The sequence below is a fragment of the Pezoporus flaviventris genome, unplaced genomic scaffold (genome assembly GCF_033815535.1).
Source record: "Pezoporus flaviventris isolate CSIRO_AGI_PZ_B2104156 unplaced genomic scaffold, CSIRO_AGI_Pfla_v1 ptg000036l, whole genome shotgun sequence".
Classification (NCBI taxonomy): domain Eukaryota; kingdom Metazoa; phylum Chordata; class Aves; order Psittaciformes; family Psittacidae; genus Pezoporus; species Pezoporus flaviventris.
This window is the reverse complement of record NW_026892584.1, coordinates 44,433,303-44,448,666: the sequence shown is the minus strand read 5'-3', so window position 1 is coordinate 44,448,666 and position 15,364 is coordinate 44,433,303. Positions and strand designations below refer to the sequence as shown.

General features: G+C 37.8%; 1 protein-coding gene across 8 annotated transcripts in view; it reads right to left on the bottom strand.

The window, feature by feature from the left end:
* Positions 1 to 15,364, bottom strand: part of PPP2R5E (protein phosphatase 2 regulatory subunit B'epsilon) — a 75,632-nt gene that overhangs the window by 47,361 nt on the left and 12,907 nt on the right. Inside the window, exon 1 of one of the 8 annotated variants that reach the window (XM_061464205.1) lies at positions 6,714 to 6,906. The exons of 5 other annotated variants lie outside the window; for them this stretch is intronic. The gene's annotated coding sequence lies outside the window, so the exon portion shown is untranslated. Of the gene's footprint in view, positions 1 to 822; positions 1,058 to 5,665; positions 5,689 to 6,713; positions 6,907 to 15,364 lie in introns of those variants that run through there. 2 more of the 8 variants (XM_061464206.1, XM_061464204.1) reach the window with 2 other exon arrangements.

Here is a 15,364-nt window from a genome sequence, read left to right as displayed (position 1 = left end):
ATTAGGCTACTAGCAGTAGTTCAGATCTTGCACACATCCTTTGTGCATTTAAATCTAGGACTTCAGGTGCAGCCTTCTTGACTTTTTTTTCTCCTCCCCCCACATGATATACCAAATTCACTAATACAAGTAAAGCATGCCATTTAAAATAAAAATAAGTAATTACTGCCACTGAATTGAAGTTTATCAAGAGAAAGCAAACAGCATTTGACATGCTCTTTACATTCAGGCTATATCAGCAGGCACATGCACAGATGGCCTTTCCCCAATCCAATGTCTAATGCACAGTCAAATTAGGCAAGTAAGGAACAAGAGTTTTAAACTACACTAATCCTGTGGCTTCAGTATCCTACAGAAATAACAGACAAGGAACATCAAAACTCTCATCACAGGATGAAGTTATAACTGAAAAGACTAGAAAGCAAGATACAATCCCATGCCATCAAGTTCTCTGCCCTGTACCTGGAATATTAATTGTTTGGTCTAGGAGACTCCAGCAATAGTCAACTAATTGCCTTCAAGCTAACCTGCTGAAGCAGCACTTCTGCGTGCCTTACTCCTTTCTCTGACTGAGACATTAAAGTATCAATCCCTAACATAAGACCTACCAATTGAGAGAGCTGTACACCCACTCCTCTGGTTCCTGTCATTTTCAGAGGATATTACAGCTTGTTTCATTTTAATATCAATACTAGCATTATTTGTCTTGTCAGAAGGGAGTGAGGAAGAATCCAGCTTAGGCATTCCATCAGCAGCAGAGGCCCTTCAGTTTTAGGGTCCAATTCGGTATTGCTTCATGACATTTCTCTGGGCTAATCCTACCTTTGCCTGTGTGTGGAGTTTCTCACAATCATGTCTGTAATACTCCTTTCTGAAGCTTGCCTCTGTCTTGCTTCTCTCAGTCTGCAGCTGAAGACCTTCTCCAAAACAGCCCCTAGCTTCTCCAAATGCCATCTATTTTTACCTAGGCGCTGCCGTCTCACTCCGGATGCTGCTAATTGGCCCCTTAGTCACAACTGGAGAAGTAACCTAGTTGAGTAACTCTTTCTGAGCTGCTGCACTGAGGAATCTGTATGTCTCATACTTGCATTAATTCGATTGAGGAAGCTTCCAGTGAATTTGTTCCCATTCAAGATAAAGCCCAAAGTGTAACACAAATTAACCAGAATTTAGCCTCCAAGATTCTATTTCAAGTTCACTCACACACTTTTAAGTAATGACCTCACACTTTTAAGTAATGACCTTCCCGCACAAGAGTTTAGGCATTTAAAGTTCTAAATCCTGTAAGGAAGCAATACATAACACATGAGATTAACTGTAGTACTAGAGATCAACTGTACTTGACCTATTCACCAGTCTTCCCCCCACACACACACATATTACCTGTAAACTTGCAGGTATCTTCTCAAAAGAACTGACATAAAAAACATGTATAGTTAGAGATTTTTAATGAGTGAAACAAGTGATGACAATGCACACACATAAGCAGCCTATTCTGAAACAGGTTTTTTTCCACACAGACTTCTTTCTTACATACTCAACAGAAAACAGCTGGCTTCACAGCTACAAAATGATGTTTCAGACAACTCAGCAAGCCCTGCTTGCTTCTTAATCACTTTGCTAATGAAAAGTTAAGTTGGAGCATCTTGGAATTTCCTCCTAACTATTCTGTTTCTGCGTAGTTATCAACCAGATTGGTACAAACAGGAAAAAGACAGACTAGTTAGGCAGTTCTTGCTAGGAAAACACTGGGAAAAGTAAATAACTAAATTATCTAAATTCATTCTAAATTACTTTACAGTGATGGTAACACTTTATTATTCGACTAGAATGGCAAATTTAAATGCTAAGTATTTAAAAGCCATTACCTCAGAAATATAGAACGTAAATGAGAAAATTACCATTTATTAAGAGAACTTGGCTCATTTTCACTAATGAAGACTGCAGTCGTTTAATACTAATATAATGAATCCCTTTTAGAAATTTCGAGGTTACCACAGACAAACACAACATGCGCTTTTGACAACATGAATGCAACTATAAGATGTCATGAACATCATCTGTAAAAACTAAAAGCAGAGCTTTTCCACACATTGGTAATCCTGGATTCAGTTAAATACTGGCAGGATTAATACTATTTCCTAGGACAAAAAAAGGATCCTGTTCCACCCCATGAAGACGGCATACACTGCCAAGAGAACAGGGAAGGGCCTTCAGCTGCGAATCATTAAAAAACAGCCATTTTAAAAAAATGGGATGTTTTGGAGAACACAGCATCCGGTAAAACGGTGGAGTACTTTTTCCATGTGGACCCAAGAGAACTTGAAATCATTTATTCTGCAAATGAGAAACTGAATGCTCCTATGATGATCTGTTTTGCTGAGAAAGGACCTTCTTTTCACTTGAAAAGAAGGCAAAAAGGATCTGCTTTAAGTGTGACTCTGCTAAAAGGAATAAACATATACAGCAGACTGCAAAATCCTTGCCCTGCAAGCCACCACCATTAGCCCTGTGCATCCCTACCTCCCACTCCCTCATTAGTTTGGTTTGGGTTTGGTTATTTTTGTTTTTAAAGAAACAGGTCTGTATGGCTGTGTATAACTTTGGTCCAGAATGAAGACTCCAGTAATACAGAAGTAATACAGCAAGAACTCCAGTAAATTATATTACAGAAAAAGCATGCACATCTATTTGGGTTCAAACATATGGTGCCCCAAAACCAATGAGAAATACTTACTTCTCACGACAGCACCGTGACAGACATTCTGTTCCTGGAAGAAGCGAGGAGTGAGCAGAGAGCAAGCTCCCATAGGACAAACAGAGACCATCACAGGAGTACCAGGCAATCTGGGCCCTCGAACCCAGCTCAAGAGCATCCCTCTCACTGTTCAACTCCTAGACTTCATGCTTGTTGATCCAAAGTGTTGGAAAAATGTAGGAGTTTCTAGCTGTGGACACAACTGTAATGGGACAGGACATGGTTAGTCCCAGTTACGTTCTTGGATTATCCATGGGGTGTTCAGGCACAGCCAAAATAGTTTCTACACAGACCAAGGCCTGATGGTGATTGATCATTTTACAGGAGCCTATTCTCCAATGTTCAAAGCAGATGTGGCAGGCAGGTGCTATGGTGATCTGTGACCAGCCTAGAAACTTAAGGGATCTCTGAGGGTACTCAGCTTCAATCAATCCCAATGTCCGGCACTGACCTCAGTACAGGAAAAGAAACCACTGACTTTCCATGGCACTCTTTCCAGAGGGGGCTCACAGGTCCCTGCTCCCCACGGGGCTTTTCTACCATTTCAGTGCCATCTCCTGCACTCACCCAGGCCTACCAGAGATGGCTGAGCTCTCCTGAGTTGTTTGTCCCCACTCACATTAGGGGCAAAGAACAGCCCAGTTTGTCCTCTTTCGCTGCACACAGCCTTACCTGGACACACAGGTTTTCTTGGCCTAATGCAAGGGTTTGATCAGGATACAGCAAGGCAAAGGAAATTAAAAAAGGCTTGCTTGTGCAATGAAGAGGAAAATGGCAGGTTCTTCTGCTTTGAGCACTACTCTTCCCAACTATGAGATAATCCTTGCTTGAGGCATCAGCACCACCTTAGGGCACTCATGGTGCAAGTATCCATCCCTGGCCCTCCCTGCAATAGCTCAGATCACCTGAAAAAAAAATAAATTACTCAAAAACTCAACCAGCTTGTAGACAGATGCAAATTTATTGGTATTTTTGATAAAAGTACTTGTAAAAAAAAAACTGTATTATTGTACAGTAATGTACTTCACCTGTTCAGGAATAAAATTTTATTATCATTTTTCTACATCCTCAACTATCTCCAAGTAACAGCATACTAAGTAATCCTTGAATTTTCTTATTTTTCCAATGTTACAAAAATGCACAGAGTTTCAAAAAGTTGTGGAAAAAGTGGTTTAGATATTAGAGCAAGCTCAGATACCTCAGCAGTTTGCCTGCAGTAGCACTTCCCTCCTCTCTCACACAGAACACATTCACTCAAGCAGAGCTCTCTGTTCCTCAGTACTCAGCCCAGTTCTAGTACCAGTAAGCTCTAATTCCCCTCCACTGCCCTGCACCTGTCCCTCCAACTCCTCCTATACAACAGGTCTGTCCAGTTCCTCTCAACTTCCTCTGTGACTGAGCAACAACTCCCCTTTGCTTTCCCTTCCCTGATCACCCTACCTTTTCTTGTCACTATTTAGCAAGCTGCTACCTACTTCTGGGTATGTCTAAGCTAACAAACTTTGGCCATTTTATGTTTCTGGGCTTTCTGCACATTTGAAAAATAAATTAAAAAAAAAAATGAAGTTTTCTCCCTTGGTATAAGGAATGAACTCATTCAAATCTGTAGGAAGAATAATTTTACAACTACTTGAAAATGTTTAGGTAAAAACCAAACAACAAAAACAAAAACTAATGACTGAAGAAATATCTGAACTATAATTGAAACTCTTAACGTTTTCTGAATGTCCAAGGAGTAGAATACACAATGTGCACAAAATTCTTGTTGGATCGCTCTTTTGGAAGTAGAGCTTTTTTATTATACTATTCTATGACTCTATGGCTAAGAAGCAATGCTGATGTCCTTTCTTAAACCAAACAGAAACAAAGAATTTTTTTTCCTATGGAAATATTTGAGAGCACATTACTGGTATGAAAACATCTGGATTTATAACTTTCACATAAAAACTTGGAAAACTGGAAATCCAACTTGTTTTTACAATTTTACCTTTATTCTGTACAGAATACTCTACCTCCAACTGGAGGAGAATCAAGTCATGTTCAATGACAACTTCAAAACTTGTCTTCACCACAGCAAAAAAAAAAGTCCAACAAATAAAATACACTGCAATCTCTTTTTTGAATTAAAATACAAGTACAGTCCCTCTTAATGTTCTTCAACACAGCAATCAGACTTTGCCTTGTTGATGTTACCACATAGCACACTAGCTAGGGTAACACACATTAACACACATCTCCCTCTACATGACTACCTGTCAAATAGTTAACCTGATTCAGCAGGCCTTAATCAGGAAAAGTGCAAATGTAACCAAATTACACTTGGTTCTGAATAACACAGAAACTGGCCTTAATTCTGAAACGCAGGGAAAACTGTTAAAATGTGGAGACTGATGATCCTACGCATCCCCAGCTCTTAGGGCTCTCAAAGCTAGAAGATTCTGAATATAGGATCAGGTTATAAGTTGATCTAATTTTGACTCACTGTCTCATAAAGCTCTGCAAATACAAGCCAAATAAAACCATCGTTTAAAAAAATAAGGATCAGCTTTCCTCCGAGTCCACAGCTTTGCTACAGCATGCGCAGACAGTATTTTTAAGTGATGCCTGCCACTGAAAGTTTACAGCTGCTAAAGTTTACAGCTGCTAAAGACAGCCATCTCAAGCTGTAAAGCAAATAAAGCATCCTATTCAAATCTTAGCACCTGAAACATGAGTAATTAGAAAAAGCAAATAACAACAACAAAGCCCTACCAAAAACTCACATTACCTTATCCTTTGATTATGCTTGAAAAATTGACAGGTAGTCACTCAAAATAATATCTTAGGAAATCCATCTTTTAAGTATACAAAAAACTATAATAATAATAAAAAAAATTCTTATTTTTCAGACACCTTTAAGAACCTTACCTTCATTACATCCACAAGATGAGCATTGCTTCTTTCCATCAATGGAGCACTCTAAAGAGCATACCTCCTTCTAACCTGACTGCTGGCTGAAGGTATGTTTAAAAGTCCAACACTAGCCTATAGCCTAATTCACTTGCCTAACAAGTGAATTATATTCATAACTGGATGGTGATTAACATTAAACAAACCAACACTCACACAAACAGCACAGCAAATCATTCTTTTCAAACTACCAATCCTTGAGGTCAAAACATCCATGCTTTTAAGTCAAATTACAATCAACTTCCTCCCCACCCATTCTATTATTTGTTATTCATGCATTGACAAGAGCATGGAAACCACTTCACAAAAAAATCATAGGTAGCTTGGAAGAACTTACACTACTTAGAAATGAAACACCCTTTAAAAAACAAGAGAGGGAAAGGGCTTGAGTTTAAAAAAAAAAAAAAATAAGCCACGAAACAAACCCCAACCAAACTTATTTTCCCCTTTCACTTCTTCAAATACTTCCTATTATCCTCTCATCATTTTACCCATTACTTTGCCCCCCAATTACACTCACATTCAAGTACCGAGCCAAGCAATTGCTTTCAACTCCAAAATTTAAAATAAAGTTATCCAAAGATAACACCACTTTGAATCACAGACGATTCACAAAGGTTTGGTGCTGGCCTCTGAGAAAAATGTTTGGTTTAGAATCTAAAATTGCAGTTATCAATTGAAAAAAAAAAAGAAAAGAAAAGAAAGAAGGAAAACAAAAACAAATCTGGTTTTCTGTTTTATTTGCATTCAGATTCATGCTACACCCCCTCTTTATCTTTCTAATCTATGTTAATGTCCAGGAAACTGCTAGTTTATAAATCAAGTATTTTCTAATCAAATGTTAGTAACCTCCTTCAAATACTACTTTTGACAGCAGCAACAGCAAACAAAAGACAACATTACTACAGATTTGTAAGAGATTAAGTTTTTCATGGCTAAAACTCCAAGTAGTAGTGCTGACACACGGCTCTGAACCCGAGAGCGCTCTCGGTTTCTCCTTACCCACCCTGGATCTCTAGAGCAGCCGTGACGTAGGAGTGACGGCCATCGTCCAGCGCTGAAGGCAGCTCCCCGGCTGTTTACTGCCTCTAACTTCATTCCAGTTCTCGTGGGTAAACACACGCTGGCCAGTCCTTTCATTATCTGCATAATCCCAGCCTCTTTGATTACTGGACTGTAATACCAGTGCCCAAGTGAGCTTTCATTGCTGAATTATGGCCACACATAACATGAAGAGGGGAGTGCCAAACAAGATGATTAAGTAGCAAACTATGACAAGGCATGAATTACATTATTCCTATCTATCATTAGCCACAGAAACGAGGGGTTTGTGTAGCCAATAGTAACTATGTGTAAAGAAAGCTCCTCCACTTTGACACGGTTTCAAAATAAAAGCAACCATTTATTTTGAGTAATTTTCTTCTTTGGTTGCTTTGACACTGAACTGGATTTCAACAGCCTACAAATTACTTCCTTTTTCAGACTCTACTTTGAAACGTCAGAGGAAAGTCTTTTAAAAAGGGAGGCTCAGATTACAGCCCTTTATTTTCAGACAAGAAGAGCATAATCATTTTTCGAAAACTACACTGAACAGCTTTCATTTCAGCAACTCACTGCCTCTATATAAGTATATATCAAATCGCCACAAATTCTGGATTCACCAGCATATCATGTTTCATTTCACAAAATTCCTAAAAAGAATAAATCAAAAAGTGAGTTTTAAGGAGTCTGTAACAGCCATGAAACCTTAGTTTTTTTTGTTTTGTTTTGCTTTGGTTTAAATCACATCATCTGAGGTTTCACTCATTTCTGCAAAGGCGGAGGTTCCCTTCTACCTTCAATGGTCTGCTTTACTGGTTTTAACACGTATGTTTGGAAATGGAGAAGGACAAAAGTTAATGTAAGGACGCACAACTCATCACACTAAATTACTGCATGTTACACCACGAAACTGGTGGAACAAACACACCAGAAGTCCACAGAGATGAACTTTTTAGTGCTGTAAAATATCATTTCACAGCACTGGGAGAAGCTGTTCAATGTTCTCTAAGATTTAGAACCAAAGAAGGGAATACCAAGCAAACATACAAAGCATTTGCTACCAAACAGTTTACAGCTGACAGTGAAGATCACAAATGCAGGTGGCATCAGCATTCTCCCCAGCAGTAAAGGACAAAGAGAGAAAAGACATGCAAAGACAGTTGTACTCGGGACAGGCAGAGGGAAGTGAGAAAATAGAAAAGCTTACATAGAATCACAGTTTAAAATTATTTTAAATCTACAGCCCTAATTTAACCTGGTGAGGTTTGCTAGAATGTGCTAATAAGAAGGAACAGATCCTGGAAGCAACAAAACCAACTATGGATTTCAGTTAAAAAAAGGTGGTTTTTTTTTTTCAAAAAAACCCACAGCACACTACCCTCAGGAAGAAAAAGTAATGCAACAATGAATTTTTATAGTGAATTAAAAACCACGATAATTCATTTAAAAGTTTTATTACTTTAAACAAATAAAAAATCTGATTGAGAAGGAAGGAACCTCATGCTTCAGATGAGTCAATGAAGCAACAGTGCTCCAGTCTGGCTCAGACCTGAATTTCACTAGGCTGTATCATCACCTTCAGCTGTGACTTTAAAAAATGTCAATGACAGTCTATAATTTTTGAAAAGAAAACCAAAAATAATTAAATCAGATTTGTTTCTATTAAAATAAGATGAGAACAATCTTTCAGTTACTCAGCTGTAATGAAAGCAAAGAATCATAAAGAGTTTGTATAATGTCATATTTAATTTTTATCTCGTTTTGCTCAAATCAGACATTTTTAAAGACTATCATTTTTACGCTGTACTACTCACAAGATATTAATTTAAAAGAACATGGAGAAATAAAAAGATTCAGATTGAAAGCATCCATTAATTTTTCAATGCCCAATTTGAGACATCCTGATTTCTCTGAATGTTTACTTAGCACTATGTAGTATTTAGGACTAGTTCCCACCAAGTTCACTTGTATTTTGAGTCATCATCCACTCTGTAAATCACGTCCCAGCGTCTCAGACTGAGCAGCAAAAAGAGCAAGCACTTCTGAACAACAAGCAGAGTATAACTGAAGATATAAAAAGCAGAGGAATCAACACATTCTAATTCTTCCGAGGAAATATCCAACTACTCTTAACACATGAAAGCCTCACTTTTCTTCCCAAATCACTCACTGCCTTACCTACAAACTTTCAAGGCTTCTGAAATGGGTAAAGCTGGGGCTGTTACAACTGCGTATGTAGGAAACTGCAAGCCAGAAGGGGCTACCAGAGCATATAGCCCAAGCTAAATGAAACAGCCCCTAAGATTCCCTAATGAAGCAATCCTCTGTGAATTCAGTCTAACAACCGGTGTTCAACTACAATATAACTTTCAGAAAAGTCGTGACTCTTGATTTGGAAGCACAAAACCAGAAATCACTTTGAAGAATTCCTGCCAGCACATATTTCTCCTCATTATTAAAAATGCATGCCTAATTTCTGGCTTTAGCTGACAGCATTAGTTCTTCTTGTGTTTGACCACTATTTTCTCCACGTAAGACACTATATCAGACCTCAAGCTTTTCAATAAACTATTCAAACAGATTATATTTTTTTAACTGTACTGCATAAAGCATTTTCTCTGAATCTTCGATCATTTAATGGGTCTCTGTCACTTGCTATATCTTCTTCAATTAGTTCAAGTCCCAAACTCCACGATGCATCCTAGTACTGATCTTACTAGGGCCACACACAGGAGTAACACTAATGCCTCTGTCACACCTAAGAGGAAACAAATAATTTGCTCTGCAAGGATGACACATGTACACTCTGGTTAATAACAGATGCTAAATTGCCTGATGATTCTTAATTATGATAACCCTGTCTCTTTCTGTTACTCACAAAATTATCTTACTCCATCAAAGAACTATGCCAAATTTGGGCTGGTATTCATGCACAAAGCAAAAGGCTGACCCAGGGCAAAAAACTATCCCCAACAAACCGCAAGGGACCACTAGAGAAATTCTAAAGCAACCATTTCACACAGGCAGAAGGGCACTCTTTCAGAAATAAGTTTCTAGAAATTCCACAAGACTTACTGAAACTTTATGAAACTGTATACTGAAACTTTAGCCATGTTAGTGCATAGTGTAGTAACAAGAAAAATAGTAAATAAATCACACAGAACATATTTATGATACTAGTAGAGACAGATCAACACAGACTCTGTGAGAAAGTTCTTGCTATTTCGTTGCCTCATTTTAGAAGAGAATTGTATTTTTTTTCTTTCAGGTAGTTTTGGAGAAATCTCCCAGGTTTTAGTTCAACTTGTCTACAATGAAATGATCATTTTTGGCATCATAAGGACATCGAAAACTGCATTTTCAATTTAGATTCAGACAAGAGATTCTTGTTCATTTGAATATTATTTTGTGGTTCAATGTGAAGACATGCTGAAAAGGTAATTTATCTTTTTTCTTCCATTTCTATACAGCACCTGCCTGAAGATTTGGGCACACAAAATTAAACCTATTTCAAAAGGTACAAAACATTAATCATCTCTTTTGACTTTTTTCCAGGTTAACTGGATCTGGAAACGCTTATAACCACACATGTACATATCTCTGCTTCTGAAGCATAAGTATCTCCATTGATGTTAACTATTTAATGACCCAGCACAGAGATCCTGTAATCAACTCTCCCCATGGAACAGGTCATAAAGGGAACTGCACTTAGAACCGAATTATAAGTTCATACTTCCTGTTAGAATCAAGTCCCCTGGTCCTGAGCAATGGCTTCCTAGGCTTTTTCTCTCTGCTTAGTCACACAGCACAACAGCTTCACACAACCTCTTTATCTCCCTTCTTCGCCCACCAAATGAAAAACCAAAAAATGCTGGGGTAGCTTATTTCATGAGTCCCTCACAGCATCTCACAGGTCACAGATGGTATGGCTAAGGACACTTTGCCTTGGCAAGAAACAAGGGCAGCTCCCAGGACCATGCAAACCTGCAGAGGAGGCCAGTGCAAGGGATGAGGAAGGAGCAGATGAAGAAAGCTTTCCCTCTTGGCCTGTACACCCCGCTCCACATGCAGCCAGTAGAAATTCAGGCCTAGTCCCACTACCTCACTTCTGGCCTCCTTATGGTGCTCTCACAGGCTGGAGTGCAAAATAAACCCTTTGAAGTAAAATTTCACATTGTTATAGCTTAGAAAAACATTAATAGCAGCAGCTGCTCTGAGCTTTGTGAAAACTTCAGAAGACAACACTCCACAGCTTTCAGCCTTACATAATCAGAAATGTTATTACTCCCCTTGAAAAGGAAAGTCACATAAACTGATATAATCCACAAAAAAAAAAAAGAAAAAAGACATGTAAGAAGAGAAGGAAGAGCTTGCAGATGGATTTTTTTACCCTCACATCAACACCAGCAAAATATTTGTAGCTGAACTCTGCTTTTTTGTTCTTTTTCAACATGAACAGAAATTACATCCAGACATTAAGTACATTTTTAAACCAAAACTCCTCTGTCATATTTTTCCAGCAATTCTTCCAGCCATTAAATGGGTTTTAGGCAAACCTACTAAACAGCTGCTTAATATTTTCAAGTAGGTTTGGTCCAGGTAGCATCTGCCAACCTCTTAGCTACATTTAGTATCCTCCCACAGTTGAAGCCTAACAGACTTCTCTGTTGAGACTTAAATCAGCAGCCTCTTTGTCTCCATGCAACTGCTCTTTTACTGAAAATGGTATGGCATCACAGAAAGCACAATATGAATTTAAGCAGTGAAGCTGATAGAAAACTTGTCTAAATGAAAAAAAAAAAAAAAAAGGGCAAATTCCCACTTACTTCCTCACTGGAGCAACCAAAACACAGGCCAGCCCTCCCTGCAGCCATATGGATGTTCGCGCAATGGCATTTGCAGGTACAAAATAAACATTTCAATGTTCACATTCACTTGCTGCCCTGCTAGCCAGTTCCTATCCCTTCCACGGGATGGATTAGATGACATCATGTAAGGGCAAGTAACAGACTATGACCGTTGCTGCTTTACATGGTATCTTTTTTTTCTGTATAAAGTAAATCTCTACTCAACTAAATAAGGTTCCCTGCAATTTACATCTCCTCACAGGATTCTCAGAAGTTTTACAAATATAGAATGCTGAAATTCCACACTATCTTTTTCCTTCTGTTTAGTATTATAAGAATGTGGGAGTTTCAGTGTCATGCGTGTTCCTAACCATTTGTAAGAACAACAAACATTAAGAGAGATATGCCAGATTTATTTAACATTGCTGATCTTCATCATCTTCTAAATATGAAACCAGGAATACTCGTGCTTAACACCAACTACGTAAAAAAAATAGAAAATAGAAGTACTGGTGGTGTTTGAACCCAGGCCTGCTATGTAGTGTGGCTTCACTGCAACGGAAGTTTACCATTTCACATGATCACTATCCCCACCCCTCCCCAAACTCAAAGACCGTGTAAAATCAGATTATTTGTCACTAGGTGAAATGAGAAATCAGTCATTCCCTGACAAATGGTACCTGATACTTTAGTATCAGATAAACACAGAAACCTGACCTTTAATAACTTGTTGCGTTTAATAATCTTCAACTGCTGTCTTACCAAAAACTACAAAAGCAACAGCAACAATTGGAAAAAAAGATTTACCTGTCTTTGCATCTAATACTGCAATACTTATCTAATAAAATAAAATATCTGAAGTTTACAACCAAAAAACCAGTAGTTTTAATAAAGCTTGTTTAGGGTTAATTAAAAAAAAAAAAAATCTTCTTAAATTTTGATAGCTGCTTGTTGATGACTGGTCTTCCCTATTCTCCTACTTGAAAAATGTGCAGTCTATCAAGTCCTTCAAAACAGACGTCCCCAGCAGCATCAATAATTTTGCTCAAGAGTCACATTTTGCGTATTAATACTTTAATACTTGCCTATTAATACTAATAATATTTAGGCTACAGTCAGTCTTTTTCCAAAATTTTTCTCCTCCCTTATTCAAATGAAGCAATTGCAACAGAAGCTCTTGGTGCAATCCTTAACAAAACCAGCATATCAAATTGTCAAAAAGACTACTAACCAACACCAGGACACACTCGTTCTTCCAAGAATAGACTTCTAAACACGCATGTGCATGTGTGCACACACTGCCCTCCTTGAACCCATGGCTATATTAGTTTCAGGTTAATGCATCCACTCAATCTCAAGTGGCGAGTGTTAAGGAACATGCACTCTGGTTTCCACCTGAGTCATGCATACAAAGGTAAAAAAAAGTAAACATTTTTAATTTCAATTCAACTTCACACAATAATCATAAAGAATCAAAAGAAAAATAAATCATTTCCCTTAACACTGTAAAACTTTCAGATAAGCCAGGTGATAAATTCTACCTTTGATTTTATCCTCTTTCCAGATACGAAATACTGTAAAGCTTCTTTATTATTTGTTCATTTAATAGGAATGAAAATATGCGTAGTATTTAATTTTCTTCACTAGTCATTTCTTCTACCAGTTATTTGGCAAGATCTATAAATGCTGACCTCAGAAATGGATTTAAACTTCCTAAATGTTATGCCCTTAGATTCTGTCTCTCACACTATATTCTTCCCTATTCCAAAGACATAGTTCTGTAGGAGATAAAGTGGATTACAGACATATTGAGGATTATAGATTATGTAGTTAGAACAAACACAGTCAAGTATTTCAAATAGCTGACCCTACAGAAAGGAATCACATTCTGTTCTCAAGATGATATACAAAAATAGAAAGCATATTCCACTAGGAAAATATTTACTTAATAATTTATCATTTAAGAACTACTACTGTACAAATTAAAGTACAAAGACAGCATGTTGAAATCAATGCGAAGATACAATACAGCTTCAATTTTGATTGTAATTGGGTTTACAAAGTTTACTCTATTCCAGCATGAATCACACTTCTGTTTTCCCCTACAGTCCTACATCTAAAACTCATTCCAATTTTGGGGGGTAGGAGAGGCTGAGAAACACTGTACTGCCAAAAAGTATAGAAATAAAAGGATAAAAATCTCTAAGTATCCAGCTGGAAAGAAATGCCAGTGAGATACAAGATTCAATTTAGTCCAGACATTAATAACTTCCTTAATGATCTATATGATTAAAATAGCATATAGATAACATCTTCTGAGGATATTAAATAAGGAACTTTGAGCAGCAGTAAAGTCAGAAACAATACAAAGGAACCTAAGCAAATTCCTTACATAGCCTGAAAATAAAGTGAAATTCAGTATGAAAAACCACCATACTGATTTATCTGGGAAAAAATAATCCCAAATACAGATATTCAGTATGGACAAGAAACCTGGGAAACAACAATGCAGAAAAACTGCATTAACCACAAATGCAGCATGAGCTCAAAAAAAGACGGGATAGTCTAGGTGGCCACCAAATATAGGAATAGGGGAGAAGGCTGAATTACTTTCCTTTCGCCTGTTTGACTCCTCTCCTGAAAATAAGTACACGTGGGTGGGCAATCTATTCAACTATCGTTGCTGCAGCTCTGGACACAAGATAGGTCCTGTTGTTCAAGACAATTAAAACAACATGGGCAAAAATATTATTAAGTACTGAATGCTCCCTCTAAAGAGACTAACTGTAATGAAAAATAGTCTGTGCTTTATTATTGAATATTATGTGGTGTTGTAGAACTGTTCTGTTATATTGGAAATATCAGGGGTTTTCATCCAGAAGTATCCAAACAACAAATAAACATGAAAATACATTCATTTCCAAACTATGTGCTTTTTATTGACCATGAAGGCTTGGCACATTTCACCACAAGTGAAATAACTTTGAAAATGTTGGCTCTCAAATGACGTTTGCTGTAGTGCAGTATCTGTTCATGCTAGGATGCAAAACAAGGGGAGATCAACAATGAACTCCTAGCAAATGAGGTCACCTCAGAATCTATTCTGAAGGGCATGTCAATCCTCATCTCTGAAAAATCCTGGATTGGGAGAGTTTCTGCAACAGGAATGACTGTTTCTTACCAAGTAGGAGAAAAAAGAAACTTGCCAAGGACACACTTCAAAACCTGCTTTTAGCCACCTCTGTTTCTAGATATTATGCCATTCCTTCATCAGAATACCCTAAAAACTTAGGAAAAATACAGTTACATTGCTAATATAAATTTGAACCTCTCCAATCCCCTTACATTCTGTCAGAACCAGATCAGGAGTATATACAGAAATTCTAAGCATTATTTGTGTTTCATAAGGGTTAGTTTTAATTTTGTAGAAGGGCTGCTTTGGGGTAGGGATGTCCGTCATTGTCCCCCCCAGGTGTGTTAGTTGGAAGAATTTGTCCCACTTGAGATCCAGAGCTACCTTAACCAAACCTTAAACTTAGCCCTTCTTGCCCATGAAGCATGGTGCTCCAAATGCCGTTTGTTGAACTTGACTGTGTGCATTATGGATGTGGTAGTTTAGGAACAATAGGACACTGAAGGAACAGGAAGGGGAACAGACTTGTCCTGTGGAATTCAACACATTTTTCCTGCCTTTGGAACTCCCTACTATTAGGAGGAGACAAAATACTGAGATACTCTAATGAGATTACTGACTCTGCAGTTGTCTTTT